This window comes from Muntiacus reevesi, chromosome 2 (assembly GCF_963930625.1).
Source record: "Muntiacus reevesi chromosome 2, mMunRee1.1, whole genome shotgun sequence".
NCBI classification, from domain to species: domain Eukaryota; kingdom Metazoa; phylum Chordata; class Mammalia; order Artiodactyla; family Cervidae; genus Muntiacus; species Muntiacus reevesi.
In genome coordinates, this window is record NC_089250.1 from 245,367,112 (window position 1) to 245,386,702 (window position 19,591).

Genomic DNA, 19,591 nt, shown 5'->3' on the forward strand with positions numbered 1-19,591 from the left:
AGTTAAAGTAATTTAAAGAAAAAATTACCTTTATACTACATTTAGGAGGACAAATTAGTTATGACATGCTTAGAAACCATTAATATGTGTGGATTCCTATCAAGTAATTATTCAAACCCACACATTCACAAAAAAAGAGAAAGAAATAGATTCTTGCTAGAAATTTACATATACAAATTTGAAAAGTTCATTTCTAAACTGCTATGATTTATTACACCCACATCTTGATCATTTGAATTATGTATTAAACACATACTTTAAAAATACTTGTCATTATAATATGCTTTACACAACAATGTGTTATATTTCTTGCTGGGAATTCATTATTAATATATATTTATAGGACACATTCAAATGTATCAAGAAATGTAGGTGCATTTATTGGTAACAAGTGAAATTAATGAAGCATCTATGAATGAGATTTTAATTTACTGTTACCTGAAACTTAATAAAACTTTAAAGCCTGATTTTTAAATTCATCAAGCTGCCGAAAAATGAGTTTTTTTTTCCTAAGGATAGAAGAGAAAGAAAATTAGCATGTTTCTACTTTCCTCCTAGCACAGAGCGCAGTTTACTAAAGACTTCAATAAGAATATGACATTGTAGTGACCTGAAAAATAAAAGCAATCAGAATCTAGCCTAGGCAACCTACCAGCAAAATTTTATATATATATATATATATATATACACACACACACACACACACACATATGAAATTATATATATATATATATATAGCTACACACACGCATATGAAATTGAGTATAATAGCTTTAAGTCAGTACACAGAGGTGAGACAAAAGAGAGATTACCAGAGAATAAAAACACAGAGCACAAAGAATGTTAATTACAGTATTATTTAAAATAGCATATTATAAAATCTCAATGAATCCTAATGAATCAGAGGATTTATTTGAGCCTAACAATGGCTAAATACTTCTTAAAATGAAATCAAGAGAGATTAGAAAAAGAAAAAAAAAAGGACTTAAAGGGTCCACCTTGAGCTTAAAATAGGAACAAAGAAACATTGCACATAAGGTCAGTGGAGAACTTGAAAATTCATTATGATTTCACCAACGTATTTAACTCACTGATTCTTCTTTGCTTCATAGTCAAGTATTTAGACTCCACCCTTGGCAATATTTTCTCAGCCACTAGCTCTGCCTTCTGTTATTTATTTCCTTTTCCACCACGTAGAAATGGAGACTTAATAAAAGCATATTTTATTTCTTATCTGCTATTTTGTGGGTCTTGCCCTGATAATCATTACCTGTCTTTTTTACAGAAAAAAATTCTTTTTCAAAAGGCATGCATGTTGGATGACCATATTTATGTGCTGGCTGTTCCATCAATGATAACAAACTTCCCTTTAGCTATTCCAGCTCTTCTCAGTGGGCTGGGGACAAGGATGGATTGAATGATTGATAGCTTCTATTGGTAAGTGAGGCTCCTGGTTTGAGTCCTTAGGCCAGAGCTAAACAGCCTAAGCAAATCACAGGATTGATAAATTATTTAAATATTTTTGCCCAAATTACCCTGGAAGCCCCACAACCCTAAATAGATCTGAGAAGAGAGGAAAAATACTGATATGATTCTGAGGAACTCAACGCAAGTTCATAGTCTTGCTACCCTCTCTAACAGAATAGCGTTCTCCTTTACTATCTCCTATAGAAAATATTCATGATAGTGATCAGGAGACAGGATGAAGCCTGAGCTCCATTATGAGCCTCCTCTAACCTCTCTTTGCACCTTAGTTTCCTCACCTGTAAAATGTGAATTATTCTTATAATTCTTATATATTCTTAAAATCACTGCCAAATACATGATTCGGCAGTTTTCCCCCAGGTCATACACAGAGCGACTGAGTCAGAGTTCCAGCCCTTTTTTTTGGAGGTTCTCAAACATAGGACAGAGCTTGCCTGGTGGCTCAGATGGTAAAGAATCTGCCCGCAGTGCAGGAGACTGGGCTCAGTTCCTGGGCTGGGAAGAAGATCCCTCCGGAGAAGGGAATGGCTACCCACTCAAGGATTCTTGCCTGGAGAATTCCATGGACAGAGGAGCCTGGCGGGTCACCATCCATGGGGTCACAAAGAGTCAGACACAACTGAGTGACTAGCACTATTACATAAGACTGCTTGCTTCTGTGGGGATTTGGTCTAAGGGATGTTGCATCAAAAGGTTGGATATGAAAAGAAAGATCTCTGCCTGTTCAGGACTTTATATTCCCTTCTCTGAATGTTTGCTTTTTCATAATTTGTGAAACAATCCCTATTTCACACGGTCTATACACATAGAACTTGTTTGCAGTGTGTTTGTCCTTGGCTCCCCCTTAGCTGGCCATGCAGTGATACCTTCGCTCTGTCATCACTGCTGTTTCCTTGAACTCTCCTGCCAAGGAATTTGATTCAGATGGAACAAAAAGGGACAAATTAGGAGCAGAACCTCATCTCATGGATTACGCACAGGAAAGAGATGGAAGTCACTTCAGGTTGCCCTGAAGTTAGATTTTATTCTCCTATATTTTTTTATTCTTATGTAACTAAACATACAGATATAGGCTTGAGAGAAGCTATGGATTTCTATATTTTTCGTCACCTCTAGCCACACCTTCGCCTAATATCCTAACCTTGTGAATCAAGTAGGAGGCTCTCTCCTGTTTTTACAAGCAGGCGATGAATCTCAAACCAAGAACAGCCACCACAAAAATGACCATGAATGGTGTTTCCACTTAGACTTCATTGGTAAGGCTGAAGCTTAAAGCATTCCACATTGCTCAGCATTATGATAGCTAGAGGGTTGCAAGAGCTTGGATCCTTACTTGTAAAACCAAGACTTAACTATGTCAAATACTTTATCATATCTAGTTAAGAATATGTCTCTAATGAATGAAAAACACCTCTAGTTCAGACCTCTGTGGATGTTTCTTTTTTTAAATCTATCCAGTCCATCAAATTTTATTTCTCTGAGTTGCCTACCTCCCTGAGTGACCTCACTCTTTAACTTGCATCCTAGTACCCCGAGTTAGAAAGCTGAGGGTCACCTTAACCTTTACTGCATCCCATAGCCATTTTGGATTCCAGCATTGCCCTCCCCCTCTTTATCCATATTGTTTCTCAGAGGGCCTCGAGGCCAGTTTTAGCCATCTTCAGGCCTCCATGTTGACACCAGAATAATCTCCTTAAAATGGGACTGTCATCATTTTCCTTACTTGTTTGTGAACCTCCAATGAACAGGTCACCTTCCTGACCTCATCCTTGCCATTCACCCAGTAGTACCTTCCACTCCACAGTCAAGCTCCTGGAAGGGGCCTTGAGGCACCGCGCTGCCTTTGCTCAGGCTAGTTCAGCTTTGGGCACTTCTTCCCTACCCTTATCCACCCACGAAGCCCTTCCTCATCTCTGCAACTTTAGCTCATGTCCTGTTGTGTATCAGGTGGTGTGTGTTTGTTTACCTAGCACATCAGATAAAACTGCATATTTGAGAGTCCTCTCTGAACTCTATCATGACACTTCTATTACCTCATTGAATTTATTTGTGTAAGATTTGGTTTCTTCTATTATATTGTTATCTTCTTGGGGCAGAAATCATGTCTCGTCCTACTTTGAACCTCCTGGGGCTAACACAGGATTTGGTATTTAGAAAGAACCAAATAAATATTTTTTGCATAAACAAACACAGTTCATTTTCCCAATTTCCTGTCATCTACCTCAGAACAATCCTTTCAGATACCTTAGAAAATTTTCATTGTCTCTGATTTTGCAGTAACTCAGACATCCTGTCCATAACAGTTATTAATCATAATAACTTTGAAATAATTCCTCTGTGCAAATATTCAGGGTCTCATCCATAACTAAGTGAAATATAGTGTAAAATAATCAATCATTATTTTCTAAACCAAAGACCCTGTAATTAAGGAGTCTATCAATGTGCCAACAACTTGTGGGTCTGAAAATTAATTTTTGTTTGTTAAAGGACCTTAAAGATAATGTAATAGGAGCCTATGGTGAAATGGATTAATAAATTGCTTGTCTCGTTTCACTTGTTCTTTTCTATTTAAATTCCATTTTATGGAATGGTGCAGTTTTTTTTTTTTTTTAATTTGACATAATGCATACTTTCCTTCAAATCCAGAGGAATCATTACTCCTGCCAGCTTCCTGTTTACTTGCATTTGAGTGTAAAGTGTGTGGAAGGAGTAAATGAACGCCTGAATGCTTGTGCCAGGTGACACAGATAGGTTATTTCATTTAGTTTCCCGTTGAGTTCATTCACTCAACGAATTTGTATTAAGTGCCCTCTGCATTGCCATTTCTCTTTTTAGGATGGTAAAAGCCAGGACCCACAGAAGGGGTTTGAGTCGACCCTGGGATTCACAATTAATGACTGGCAGCACCAGGATCTGAATGCAGGTGTGTCTCTTTCCAGGGTCTAAGTCCATTATGTCATACCTTTGGTCCCTAAGCATTTGATCCCAAGCCTCTTGGTTTGCCGTTTGATATCTTTTTCTTTAGGCAGTTGAAAGAAAGCCCAGAGAAGCCACATTCTTATGAAAAGATCCATTGGATATATTAACTAAAGCATTTCCAAGCTGAAACAGGACTTGGTGAGCATCTCATCCAGTCTTTTAATTTGAAAGATAAATGGACATTGACTATCCCCTACAGTCCATTCACTTATTTATTTACTCATGAAACACCTGCTATGTGAGAAACAGTGCTAAAGACTTTTGTTAAAACATGAGTAGGACAGATTTGCTCCTAAGCTTTATGGAACTCAGAATTTTGCTTAGAGTGGTAGGATGAGAAAAAGTTAAGCAGACTTTCTCTAACACTCTCTGACACTGATGTGTCATTTTTCAGACTAACTGGAGACCCATTTGTAGTATTAGGAAACTATACCTGTCCCAGAAATAACTGAAGAATGTAATGGAGCACCAGTTGGGAAGAATGAAAAACTTTTCGTAGAGAAGTGGAACAGAGGTAATAAACAGTTTCCCTGCTCCAAGAAATCCAGCCTGACTCACCCTCTCTGAATCAGGTACTTCCTTATACATGCCTTTTAGCACCCCGTGTTTACCTCTACTGAGGTATGCATGCCCTCCCTTGTGGATATAAAGTAAAATGTTTGTTGCCTCCACTAGACTTCCAGTTTTCAAGCTCTGGAACTATATCTTGCTCATCACACATCAGGAACATAGTACCATCTCAATACTCATTTGTTGAGGGAACAAATGAGTGAGTGAGCAAATGAATGAACGAAAGCATGTGGCATAAATTTTGGAGGGAAGCAAGTTTGCTTTGCCATGTTAAGTTACATAAAGTGAACATCAATGAGAAAATCAACAAAAGCTGGGGATTTTATGCAAGAACTTTGATAAAAAGTGGAAGGCGGTAAATGTGAAAAGGAACAGAGAGGACTAAGTAGAAGCAAATCAACAGAATGTGGGCAGCACTGAGGAAAAAGTACAGAGGAAACTTCACCGATACGCTGGCCTCCATGGCAGTGATTGTTAACAGGGTTGAATAGTTTCCTGATGGACAGGGAATTAAAAGTTTTTATCAGGAATACAGTCAGCAACCCTTGTAGGTTGTTTTACAATATTACAGTTGAGATAATGACACAGTAAGCTGTATATAGTTCTTATCCCAATAGATTTTATCTGTTCAATCAATAAATATTTTAAATTGTTTACTGCCAGTTAAACACTGATGTATAGCAGTTCTTAACTCTAATAGTTTATTATTTTTGATTAAACATTTATCACTGTTGCACATGCATGTGTTTAAAAGAACTTCTGCAGATATTGGTGGAGATGGGTATGTGTGTTGCCAGGACCCCAGGTCACAACTGGAGCCCAGATGGAACAAAACTAGGGAAATCACCTCCTTTTGGAATATTACCTTTGGACAAAGCTAATACCTTGCCTGACTGCGCCAGATGTTACCATTTCTCATTTAATCTTCACATCATTTCTCCCTGAGACAGCCAGATTTATCTTCCAAAGCTCATTTGCATTTTAAAATCAAGTTTTTCTTTCTGATTATAAAAGTGAGATATGTTTACTGTAGAAAAATTTGAAAATGCAGAAAAGTTCATGACTAAGAGGAAATCACTCTTCATATATTGCTTATATTTCTAGGATTTTCCTATGTTTAAAAAATATACCAAACCTCTCAATGTAGATCTTACCATCTTTTTATTATTTCCTATATATTTTACATATATATATATAGTATATGAACATCATTCTTCAATCACTATGTATAATGATGATAATCAGCTGTGTATAACAATGACAATATACGTTTTTAGCATTTCCTACTTAGCTGAAAACTAACTCACCAAAACTTACTATTTCTCTAACCCCCACGGCAAGCTGTGAAATAGGTCCTTCATGTTTATTATGAAATTGTCTTCAATTTACAGATAGAAGAATTGAGGCAATGAGAGCATAAATAAGTTTCCCAAGGCCACACAGCTTGTAAGGTCATGGAGCCAGAGGAAAACTAGACCACCTAGCTCAGAGCTTACATCTCAACCTCGGGGACCCACTGCCTACCATATGCAGCAGCCTGCATTACCCCAGGGCTAAGTTAGCTAGCTTTTGTAAAGGTAAATTAGTTTTTTGTAGACGTGAAATAAGAGCACAGTTTTGGGGTTTTTTTTTTTTTGTATTAACATTCTTCTGTAACATACGTAGCAAAAATAAGCTGTTTCCTCCCCGCCCCCAAACTTTCCTCAGCCTTATATCTTCTACCCCAAAACAACTGCTCTCAAATCCTTTGGTCATAATCATCAAGTATTTACATTCATATTTCTCAGTAATATGCCCAAGGTCATGTTTTTTTTTTTTTCATTTTTAGATACCATCTATTACTTCCTAGCATGAAGATGAGATTCAGTTCTTTTATATCCACTTCCTCTTGTTAAACATTTCATCTTTTTTTCCCTCTCTCTTTTTATTTCAAAAAAACTTTATATAATATCTCTCTTTATCCATCCATCCCTTAGTCTAATTTTTTTTTCAATTTTTGTTGAGTTGGTCAGTTTTCCCAGTAATGAATCCTCACATTTCCTAGAATTCCTAAGTCTGCTCACCAGAATTCCAGGAACCAAAAAAAGGAAAGGAGACTTCAGGTGGAGTCAGTCTGTAGACATCTTTCAGTCTTCATTTTAGTTCAGCCGCTCAGTTGTGTCTGACTCTTTACGACCCCATGAATTGCAGCATGCCAGGCCTCCCTGTTCATCACCAACTCCCAGAGTCCACCCAAACCCATTTCTATCAAGTCAGTGATGGCATCCAGCCATGTCATCCTCTGTCGTCCCCCTCTCCTCCCGCCCCCAATCCCTCCCAGCATCAGGGTCTTTTCAAATGAGTCAACTCTTCGCATGAGGTGGCCAAAGTACTGGAGTTTCACCTTCAGTATCAGTCCTTCCAATGGACACCCAGGACTGATCTCCTTTAGGATGGACTGGTTGGATCTCCTTGCAGTCCAAGGGACTCTCAAGAGTCTTCTCCAACACCACAGTTCAAAAGCATCAATTCTTCAGCACTTAGCTTTCTTCACTGTCCAACTCTCACATCCATACATGATCACTGGAAAAACCATAGCCTTGACTAGATAGACCTTAGTTGACAAAGTAATGTCTCTGCTTTTAAATATGCTATCCAGGTTGGTCATAACTTTCCTTCCAAGGAGTAAGTGTCTTTCAATTTCATGGCTGCAATCACCATCTGCAGTGATTTTGGAGCCCAGAAAAATAAAGTCTGACACTGTTTCCACTGTCTCCCCGTCTATTTGCCATAAAGTGATGGGACCAGATGCCATGATCTTAGTTTTCTAAATGTTGAGCTTTAAGCCAACTTTTTCACTCTCCTCCTTCACTTTCATGAATAAGTTTTTTAGTTCCCTTCACTTTCTGCCATAACGGTGATGTCATCTGCATATCTGGGGTTATTGATATTTCTCCCAGCAATCTTGATTCCAACTTGTGCTTCTTCCAGCCCAGCATTTCTCGTGATGTACTCTGCATATAAGTTAAATAAGCAGGGTGACAATATATAGCCTTGGCGTACTCCTTTTCCTATTTGGAACCAGTCTGTTGTTCCATGTCCAGTTCTAACTGTTGCTTCCTGACCTGCATACAGGTTTCTCAAGAGACAGGTTAGGTGGTCTGGTATTCCCAACTCTTTATTTGATTTGTTGTCTCGTTTAAACCTTCATCCATACCCATGACCTGGGGTTAGAGTTTCTGGTTCTCTTTCTCTAAGAATTACATTCACAGTCTTCTACTGAAGTTGGGAAATGGTGGTGACCTTGATCCAATAGCATGGAGGAGCTGACCTCAGCATCTGAGCAACCTTGTATAGTCATTTAAGAAGCCCTCTTTGAGTTCAGTCTTCTGGCTCATTCCTCCTTCAGAGATAGCTGGAGTGTCTGATTTCAGATCCTTTCTCAAAACAGACAGAGAGTGGCCTGCCTTGGTTAGTGGCCTCAGCTGTGTCCCTTCAACAAAGTCAGTTTTGTCTTACTCATCTGCTTTCTGTGTTTCATTCATTTTCTTCTTGTATTTCCTCCTTTGTTCTCCTTGTGCTTTGACTTTTGCTCTCATTTTAGTGAAGTCTTTAGGGATCAGAGACAAACCAGTGTGTTCAGTCTGCCATGTTGAGTAGGATGTCCAGGTGGAGACTCTTGCTGTATTTCACAGATGAGGCAATTAAGGTATGGAGAGTTTGGAGAAAATTGACAATCATAAAGTAGGTGAACTCACTTGTGAATTAGGTGTTCATCCCAAGGAACCAGCTAACCTGGGTCCCCATTACTGCAATGTTTTCTCCATCTTCCTTAGATCTAATCAGCCAACCCCAGCCTTTATTTATTGGTCTACTCTAAACTCTAAAGTCTAAAGAAAGATATATGTGATTTCCAAAGCGTCATTCTCACCCCTCAAATGTGTCCTTAATTTATTTCCTTGAAATCCAAGTAAATAAAATATTGTATGTGAATGATGTAATAGCTTCAGGCCAGAGCTCCTGTGATCCTGCTACAAATCTTGTGTTGGCTGTTTCCATAAAATGTCCCTGCCCATACCTCAAAAACACACATATACCATCATTAATCTTGAAACCTATATGAGTTATATTTTCATCTCAGACTGATGGATAAATTTGGTGGTAAGTATACATAAAAGGAGGGACCCCCTGGGTGACCTTTAGCAGTTTCTTCCTCCCATGGAAATATTTTGCAAAGGTTCCTTCCTACCTATTTTAAAGCATTGTTATGTGAACATAGTGGGTGCTTAAAAAATAAGTTGATGAAAAAAAAATTAAGGTAATGCTGGTTATCAGAGTCAAGAGGGATCATGCTGATTTCTTTAGTTGCATTTATATATTCCTTCGTTAGTCTTTTCTTTCATCTTTTATCCTCAGACTTTTATTATAAAATTTTTCAAATATAGAGCAAAGTCGAAAGAATTTTACAGTCAGCATCCACATGTGTGAAAACCACTCAGTCGTGTCCAACTCTTTGCAACCCCATGGACTATACTATCCATGGAATTCTCCAGGCAAGAATACTGGAGTGGGTAACTTTTCCTTTCTCCAAGCGATCTTCCCAACCCAGGGATTGAACCCAGGTCTCATGCATTGCAGGTGGATTCTTTAACAGCTGAGTCACCAGGGAAGCCCCAACACATACCTACCACCTGAATTCTGCCATGTAGATTTTACTTGCTCTGTGAATCACACGTCTATCCATCTGTCTGTCCCTCTGTTCATCACTGATCCATCTATTTTTTACACATTTCCAAGTAGATGGTAGACACCTGTACACTCCTCCTGATTGTTTCAGTATGCACATTACTAACTAGAGTTAATATTTATTTACCATTTTTTTCTTTAAAGGTAATAGTTTATATACAATGAAATGCAAAAATCTGGAGTATGTATTCACTGAGATTTTATAAATGTGTTTCCTTTTTGGTCTTTTATTTTCTCTTGTGGTCCTTGCCTTTATCTAATTCAATAGATGTTTATCAAACATGTCTTTTTTGTGCCAAACATCAACAATGACGCATATTAATATGATGTATGCAAGACAGAGAAGACAGTGGCTAATTCTAACAGTGGAAATCTGGGAGAGAAGAGTTTCAGACAACATTTATCAGTGAAGAAACCCATAAGAAAAACACAAGAAATTAAAAAAAAAAATATTTGGAGGGCATGTGGAAATTAGTTGCTTATTAGAGCTTGAGCCTAGTCAGTATATGCATATGTGGTAGGGGGGTGGATAAGAGGCCTAATTTTTTTGAGTCAAAAATTCAAAAATACATGTATGAAACAAATCAGAAAAAAAGAGGGTGCTTTGTACTGTGCACTGAGCTCAGGAGAAAGTCTGCACTTACTTGGTCACTCCCGTAACCAAGACGACAACTTGACAACTCAGATTTTAGTCTGTTTTATTTCATTGGTGAGCTGCTAAAATTCAGCTTTAGTATATGTTTGATGGCTGGCAGACTACAAATTTGCTTCCAAAATGCCTTAATATAAATATGTTTGGGGAAAACAACTGAGTGATTATTCTAAATGTGAAAAGATCACTATGTAAAATGCTTCATTACTTAAATTGAACTATAAATGAATTTGCTGCAAGCTGGTGAAAAAGGAGAAATGTGACTTTTCAAGAAAAAACTTAAAATAGTAAGAAAAAGAAAATAAGCTCTCTTTAGTGAATTTATGACTTTGGATGTGACAGGGTACCAACCTCATTATCACTTATTCATTGACCCAACTTGCTTTGTTGACAGATCCCTAAGAGAGGCTGTGTGTATGTCCCTAAGCAAGGCAACATTTTCTCGACTATCCAGTTAATTTTCTGACCTCTCTGCCACTGTCCTCATGCAGCATCTCATTTCAGGCAGCACCCTATACCTTACCTTCCTGCATCATAACTATCGATCCAACCTGAATGATTTGCCAAAATGCAAACCTATTCATTCATTCATTCCTTTAAAAAAAAATCAGGGAGCATTTACCATACATCTTCTGTGGTAATGACTACTATTGTGCTGCTACAAAATATGTATAAAAGGAAAACAAACTTTTTGAAAAAAGAACTGAGTTTTTCCTGTTTTGCTCTAATCTTGAAGTCATAAGAACGTCGCCACACAGAATAGGTGATCAATGAATGTTTCTTACCTTGAGTTCTGTTGTTCAATCTAATTTGATTCATAGAACGAGGTAGCTTGTTAAAGAAAGAGTTGTCTGGAGGAATGCTTTTGGATCATGAAGGATGGATGAAACCAGAGTTGAGTCCAGGAAGTCACAGATGGAGAGAATTGCGCATAGGCAAAGAAACAGAGACAGACATGAGCCTGGTGCCTCTGAGATCTGTAAGACAGATGTCCTTTGGGCACTGCTGTACTTTATTCTACATTCTTCCTTTCTTTCCAACTGAAGTTCCAGGTTTGGGTTGTTTGTTTTTAGTTTTTGTTTACTTCTGTTTGTCCTGGGCCTCCTTTGCCGCACACGAGCTTTCTCTCGTTTCGGTGTGTGGGCTTCTCATCATGGTGGCTCCTCTTGTTGCAGAGCACGGGCTTAGGATGAGAGCTTCAGCAGTTGCAGCTCACGGGTCTAGAGCAGAGGCTCAGCAGCTGTGGCACCCAGGCTAGTTGCCTTGCAGCCTGTTGGGGGGATCTTCACAGACCAGGGATCAAACTCATACCCCCTGCATTGACAGGTGGATTCTTAACTACTGGATCACCAGGGAAGTCCCCAGAGTTCCAGTTTTAACTTCATTCTTTTCTCTTCCGATACTGCAACAAGGAAAAGAGGAAGGAATTTAAGATAAACTGGCCGGTGGGAACCTATTTCCATCAAATATACCCATCCACTCATCAATTAATCCGTCCAATTTTCTCAAACTTCCATCAGATTACTTACCCATCTAGTCAGCCTTTTGTGAAGCAAACTATTCCAAGCAACCTATTCCAAGCAACCCATCCAAAAGAACAATGGAGACCTATCAGAAAGGACTGAAAATGACATCTGGCAAGAAGGTGAATTGAGAAAGGGAGAGTGAAATTAGTCAGACAATAAATGTTTGGGAGAAGGAGATCAGGCCAGGCAGTAAATTAATCTACCAGTATCAGTGGAAGTGTGCCTGTTGAGGAATTTGTAGGTAGCTATAACTCATTCCAGATTATCCTCCACACAGTGAGAAAGACAAGAATTCCAGCTCTGTAAGACACCTCTGCCAACACACAGTCTTCCTACTTATTGTCCAGGCAATACTGATTTCCAGAGACCATACTTTACCTAAGAACAGAACACATCGTTCAAATGGACCACCCAGACCCGTCATAGGAATAATGAGTCTGTTGTTCAGCTGGAAGATAGCGCTCAGGCAGTCAATCCCCTTCTAGACATTCCTTGCTCAACTGAGGCATCCTGTTTCCAAAGTCTAGTTGACACAGAGATGTAAAGGCCCATCTCTCCATCACACCTGGGGACAACTCTAAAAGGCATCCAGGTTTTTCAGAGTTCCTTATAAAGCCGACTGAATCCTTTTTGAGACCACACTGCACCCGACTTCTCTGTCTAGCCAATTCTACTCCCTTCTCTATCCTTCCACAGTTGTTAATCCCAAGAATATTCCATAACAAATTCTTGCAACATTAATCTTCATCTCAGGCAACTAAGCCTAGAGTGAAAATGAAGTCAGACAGGCGAGTTATCCAGGGGAAGCTGAGACAGAGGCGGGTGATCTACTGAGACCCCATAGTCCCTTCCTGCCCATGCAGAAAGTGATTCTTGGTTCTCTGAGGCCCCCATAGTGGAAGCCATGCTAGGAAAGAGCTTCACTTGTGGCTGATTTGCAAGGAATGACCAAGGCTAGGCTGATTCTGCCACATTACTTTACCTACTGTTTTCAGTTTGCTGATGAGGAAACTCAAGACCATAGGAAATCCACTCATCAGGCAGGACGATGTATCCTGCCTTTGGTTTTATGGTCTGTCAGTGCATCTTTTCATTTCTTGTGGAGTAAGTAGGTAGGAGTGACTACCGGGATTGCAGGAATATGGGGGAGTCTGAGAACTGAGTGGCACTGAGGTCTCCCTGCTTTTATCAATAGGGGATTAGCAAAGCCATTTCTCCCTGATGTTAAGCTGAGTGATGTAGGAAGTTAGCTGTTTCTTCCACGTATTTAAGTCATACTCTAACACACTGTGATCTGTTACCTGTTCATCCAAGTAGCCTTGCATCTGTGTATCCATCCTTCTGCTTATCATTTTGCAAGTCATCTAGATATGAAGGTGGCCAGTGGCTTGAATCAACATCTATTCTTTTTATCACATTTCCCATATGCTTTTCTCCTCATGTGTTATTAAAAGTTCGTTAGGTTATTTTATATAAGTTACTGACAGATACTAACAATATAGAGACTGGACCCAGGGCTTCCAGTCCAGAGGTTCTGATACCAGTAAATAAATGTATTAAACCAAAGACAGAAATAGAAATAAGTAGTTTAAAAGAGGAGGGTTTGATTTTTTAAAAGTAGTGCATTTTTTTAATATACAGATGGAGGTAAAAGGTGGGACATATTGTAAGTCATTATTACTTTGGGGATTAAAAATTGTAAGCTTTGTTCAGCATCCAGTGTAAGCCAACAATTATTACTGAAGATTCTGAAAATGTAATGGTGCTGTGAAATATTAAATAGAGAAAGGGAAGATTGGAGGTGAAAAGTCAGCTAAGGAGACTGTCAGAATGTTTAGAACAGAAGCCATGGCAAACTGCACAGAAAATGGAAAGGGGAGAATGAATATCAAAGGCTGTTGAAATACTAAATTTAAAGGAGGTGGAGTGGTTAAGTGAGATGCCTCTGGATTTTGATGTCTGGCAGGTAGGGGGTTTATGACACAGGTCTATTACTTTTGTTTTGGTATAAATTTAACATCTAAATCACATTTTCCTTAAGGGAATGGGTACATATGACCTAATTCATATGTGGGTTCTGGTACTCTGCAAGTTCTAATTCTGAAACTATGGTTTGGAAGGGGAAGTTGTGGAACCACTTCCAGCTTGCTGCCTTAGTTGATTGGGTTTGTGAAGGTGGCTTTTCCTGAAATGAGGGGACTAAGAAGACCAGTGTGTTAGCTCAGGTTGCCCTCATAAAATACCAACACGGTCTTCAACAGCAGATTTTGATTTCTCTTGATTCTGGAGGCAAGGCAGTTCTGGATCGAGGTGCTTCCAGATGCAGTTCTTGGTGAGTTCCCTCTTCCTGGTTTGAAGGTGCTGCTTCCTTAATGTGTCCTTCCTCCCATGGCAGAGAGAGTGAGAGCTCGGGTCTGTCTTCCTCTTTGTAAATGACACTAATCAATCACATCATGGGGACCCAACCACCCTCATGACCTCATCTAAACCTGATCACTTCCCGGAGGCCCCACCCCTAAATACCACCACGCCGAGGGTTAGGGCTTCAACTGATGAATTACAGGGGGGACACAGACATTCAGTTCATAACAGTCAGGATTGAGAAATTGCAATTCAGCTTCAGATAGATTGGTTTAGAGCTGCTCTCACACTACCTGGATGGAGATTGGGTATGTGTGTGTGGATTAGAGAGGCAACATCTGACTAATGAGACAGATTTAGAAGATGCTCCAAAGAGATAAATGGAACCATGAGAATTGACACCAAGTGTAGAGAGGCAGAATAAAAAGATATGTGTCCCAAATAGTGAATGTTGTGAGACAATAAATATAGTTTGGGAAGCTGGATGGGAAGGTGCAAGAAAGGAATATAATGCGTCTTCAGGGATACATTAATAGAACTGACAACATGAATCATGAAGAAACGCACAGGTCAGAGAAAGGATGTATAAAAAGAATGATGTGTAAATGTGTGTGGGAGTCTAGAGGTGTGGGGCTACATACTGCATTTCCAAGAACGATCTCGCATGGAACACCAGTCCCGTGAGTTCACTCCCTGAAAGTAAGGTTATGTGGAAAGATACTTAGGAGATTGTTTCAAGCTCTGACAGATTCTTAAAGGTTCATAAAGTAAATCACTTCATTAAAGACTCTCAGAAATTGAGCAGTAAAGCAAGTCGTTTTGCTCAGCATTTCAGAAATGTTTTTAAATAACAGTCTCAGTTGACATTTTCCTACTCAAATATCTTTAATCAAATTAGTGTTCTTCAGGACAGAGTTTGGTGAATATTTACCACATGATCAAGCCTCTCTAAGAGACTGAGAAGAGACCAAAGCATTGGCAGGGACATCAAGGAGAACAATTAGAATGAATTGGTAGGAGGTTCAAGGAGATTGTGAGTGATAGAATTAATGAAAGAGAAGCATGAGAGGCAAATATAGGCTTTTTTTATTGGAGGAAAAAAAGGGGGATCATTTGTAGACATACTGTGCTAAAGTAAACTTTTTTGTTTTTACTTTTTACTTTGAAGTAATCATTGACTAACAGGAAGATTGTTTGGGAAGTTCCCATGTTGCCCCCAGTGATGACATAGTGATATTAGGAAATTGTCATTGGTACAAGCCACAGGACTTATTCAGGTTGTGCTAATTATATGCACTCATTTGTATTAATATCTGTTGTTGTTATTTAGTCTTTAAGCTGTGTCCAGCTCTTTGGGACCCCATAGACTATAGAGCAACAGGCTCCTCTGTCCAAGGGATTCTTCAGGCAAGTATACTGGAGTAGGTTGCTATTTCCTTCTCTAGGGGGTTCCCGAGATCAAACCCCTGTCTCCTGCATGGCAGGTGGTTGCTTTACCACTGAGCCACCGGGGAAGCTGTTATGTGTTTATAATTCTTTACAGTTTTGTCACATGTTAATTTTATTCCCACCACCACAATTAAATCAAGATGCAGAATTGTCCCATCATCACAAGGCTTCTTTTCATTGTTCCATTGTGACCACACCCACCAATTCTCCACCACAGTAAGGACTGGCAACTACTGTCTGCTCTCTCTCTCTCCAATTTGATTATTTCAAGAACAATATATAAATGGAATTGTACAGTATTTGATGGTTTGAGATTGTCTTATTTTCATTCAGCATAATTACCTTGAGATCCATTCAGTTGGGTGTGTATCATTAGTTCATGTCTTTTTCATTGCTGCATAGTATGTAATGGTATAGATGTACCACAGGTAGCTTACCAGTTCACCTGTTGAAGAATATTTGAGTTGTTTAGAAGTTTTGCTTATAGTGAATAAAGCTTGCGTGAACACTTACATACAGGTTTATGTGTGAACATCAGTTTTCTTTTCCTTAAGATAAATACCAGAGTGCAATTGCTGGGTTACATGATAGTTGCATATTCAGTTTTATAGGAAACTGCCAAACTCTTTTCCAGAGTGGTGATACTATTTTGTATTCCCATCAGAAATGTATGAGTGGTTCAGTTGCTCTTCATTGTTGCCAGTATTTGGTGTCGTCTCTACTTTTTATTTGTTTTTTTGATAGACATGTAATGATTTTGTGGTTTTAAAATGCATTTCCATAATAGCTAATGATGTTGAGCATCTTTTTATGTATTTATTTGCCATGAATATATCCTCTTTGGTGAAAAATCTTTCCATGTCTTTTGTACATTTTCTAACTGAATATTTTGTTTTTTTTTTCTCTTGAGTATCAAGCCTTCTTTTTATGCTCTACTAATAGAAATTATTCCTTTGCCAGATATGTGGTTTGCAAATATTTTCTCCCGGTCTGTAGCTCCTCTTTTCTTCCTTCTATCAGGGTTTTCATTGGGCAAATTTAGAAAATCTTGATGAAGTCCAATTTATTTTATTTTCCTTTTGTGGTTCATGATTTTCATGTCAAGTCTAAAGTTGTTTTGCCTAGCCCTTGATCCTGATGGTTTTATCCTGTCTTTATTTTTTTCTACAAATTTTATAGTTTTAATTATTTAAGTTTGCAAGTTATTTTGAGTTAATTTTTGTGTAAGTTTTGAGTTCAGTTTTAGGTCAAGTTTCCTTTTATTGTGCCTATGGATGTCCAGTTGCTCCAGAACCAGTTTTTTTGAAAAGGCTCTCCTTTTGTGTCTTTGTCAAAAATCAGTTGGGTGTATTTACATGGGTCTATATCTAGGTTCTCTATTCTGTCCATTGCTCTGTGTCTTTCCCTCTGCCAATACCACACTGTCTCAGTTACTGAATCTGTATAGTAACCCTTAACATCAGATAGAGTGACTCCTTTGTTCTTCTTTTTCAAAATATTTTACTTGTTCTCATCCTTTGCTTTTTTCATATAAACATTAGAATAAGAGTGTCTCTGTCTACAAAGAAATCGTGCTGGGATTTTGATAGGAATTTCATAAGAAGGACTTAGGGATAAATATGGAGAGGATTGACCTCTTTGCTGTGTTGACTCTTCAAGGGAATACTTTTAAATATTGTGTTTTGAATAGGGAATTTTCAGCAGTTTCAGGGTAAGGAATTAAAAAGGGGTAATGCATCATGTTGAAGTGAAGTCATTGAGGAAAAAGACAATTGAGGATCAGGGCTCAGATAATAAGGCTTGACTACAAATCACAGATCCCCAAACCAACATAAACTGGAGGAAAGAGAACCTCAGAGAGTTCTTTAGTGATGAGCAGTGAGAAAGAGGAAGCCACACCCCTAACCTTAAATCTAGTTCTCTAGATCAAAGGGTGGTATAAATCCATCTGGAAGACTGCATCCAGTTTTCACCTCCAGCCCAGCAAGAAGAGGAGATGAGGATTACTCTGGGGACCCAGGTGAGCCAGGCTCTGCAGTAGAGAAGCAGTATCTCTGAGAGAGAGAATGCTGCAGAGGAAGAGAGGAAGCCACAGGGAGGCCTCCCAATGGAGGAGTGAAAGCTTTGGGTGTAGCCTCAGGACCTGCTCTGTACCCCTTCTCTTCTGGGATTCTGTTTGAAGCCCTTCCTTTCTGCAGGTTAGCACCATCTGTCCAGCTGGGTCTGGATCGCTCCAGCTGCCTGTCTTTCCTCCCCAAGTTGATCTACACCCAGTGCTGAGTGATCAGGTGTCTAGCATGACCTCTCCTCAGTCTTGTACACGTTTTTCCTATGTAACAGTGTCCATCTGTACTAACCCAGTCCTGCCCTACACAAGCTGCTTGGCTTGTTGTCTAAATTACTGATAGCTGGATAAGAATACATTCATTCATTAGAGTAATGTGCTGAAGAGTTGTGCCCATCATGGCTGAAATAGGGAGATACTGACGCAACATACAACGGGCCCTCTGTAGCCACAGGTTCTGCATTAGCAGATTCAACTAACTGAAGATCAAAACTTCCAGAAATCTCCAAAAAGTAGAACTTGAATTTTCCATACACAAGCAACTATTATCATAGCATTTACATTGTATTTATAGCTATTTACATGGTACTTCCATTGTATTAGGTATCATGAGTAACCTAGAGATGATTTAAAGGATACATGACTATGTGTCTAGGTTATTTGATATTTTATATAAGGGATTTAAACATCTGCAGATTCATGGTTCAGGGGGGTAGGGGGCGGTCCTGGAAACAATCCCCTGCAGATACCCAGGGACAAACTTTTTGGTGAAAATACATACTTTTATTGTTTTGTTGTTTGTTTTTTCATTTATACCCTCTGCTCTATTTATATGTGAGTCAAAACCCTCATGAAATTAAAAGATGCTTGCTCTTTGGGAGGAAAGCTGTGACAAACCTAGACAGTGTATTAAAAAGCAGCGATACCACTTTGCCAACAAAGGTTCATCTAGTCAAAGCTATGGTTTTTCCAATAGTCATGTATGGATGTGAGAGGTGAACCATAAAAAAGACTGAGCGCCAAAGAACTGATGCTTTCAAACTGGTGTTAGAGAAGACTCTTGAGAGTCCCTTAGACAGCAAGGAGATCAAACCAGTCAATCCTAAAGGAAATCAGTCCTGAATATTCATTGAAAGGGCTGATGCTGAAGCTAAAACTCTATTACTTTGGCCAACTGATGCAAAGTGCTGACTCATTGGAAAAGACCCTTATGCTGGGAAAGATTGAGGGAAAGAGGTAAAGGGGGAGACAGGATGAGATGGTTGGGTAGCATCACCGACTCAATGGACGTGAATCTGAGCAATCTCCAGGAGATAGTGAAAAACGAGGAAGCCTGGCAGTCCATGGGGCCCAAGGGGTTGCAAAGAGTCGGTCACAACTAAGTGACTGAACAAGAGAAAAATGCTACATCACATATTTGGAATGTATCCAGTAGATCACTTTCTGATTTGGTGAAAAGTTGCAGCTCCTGACAGTAAGCTTGGGGCCTTTTGCTTTACACCAAATAAAAATTACTTAGAAGCAAGTCCTGAAATCATCAAAAAGGACCAGTGGGGAAAGAAATAGGAGCAGCGCTGGAAGGATTTTCCACTTCTGCCAGTCATCCCAAAAGCCCACCCCCCTCAGCCACTGAGGGACATAGGCACCCTTGACTCGGGTCTCCCCGTCCTCTGCTCCCTCCCAGCCTTACCCCTGTCCCAGTGTTCTTCCCTCAGGGCACCTCTCACAGGGCAGGGTCATAGACTGTGGCTTTCAGACCTTAGTCTCCAAAGAGCTTCC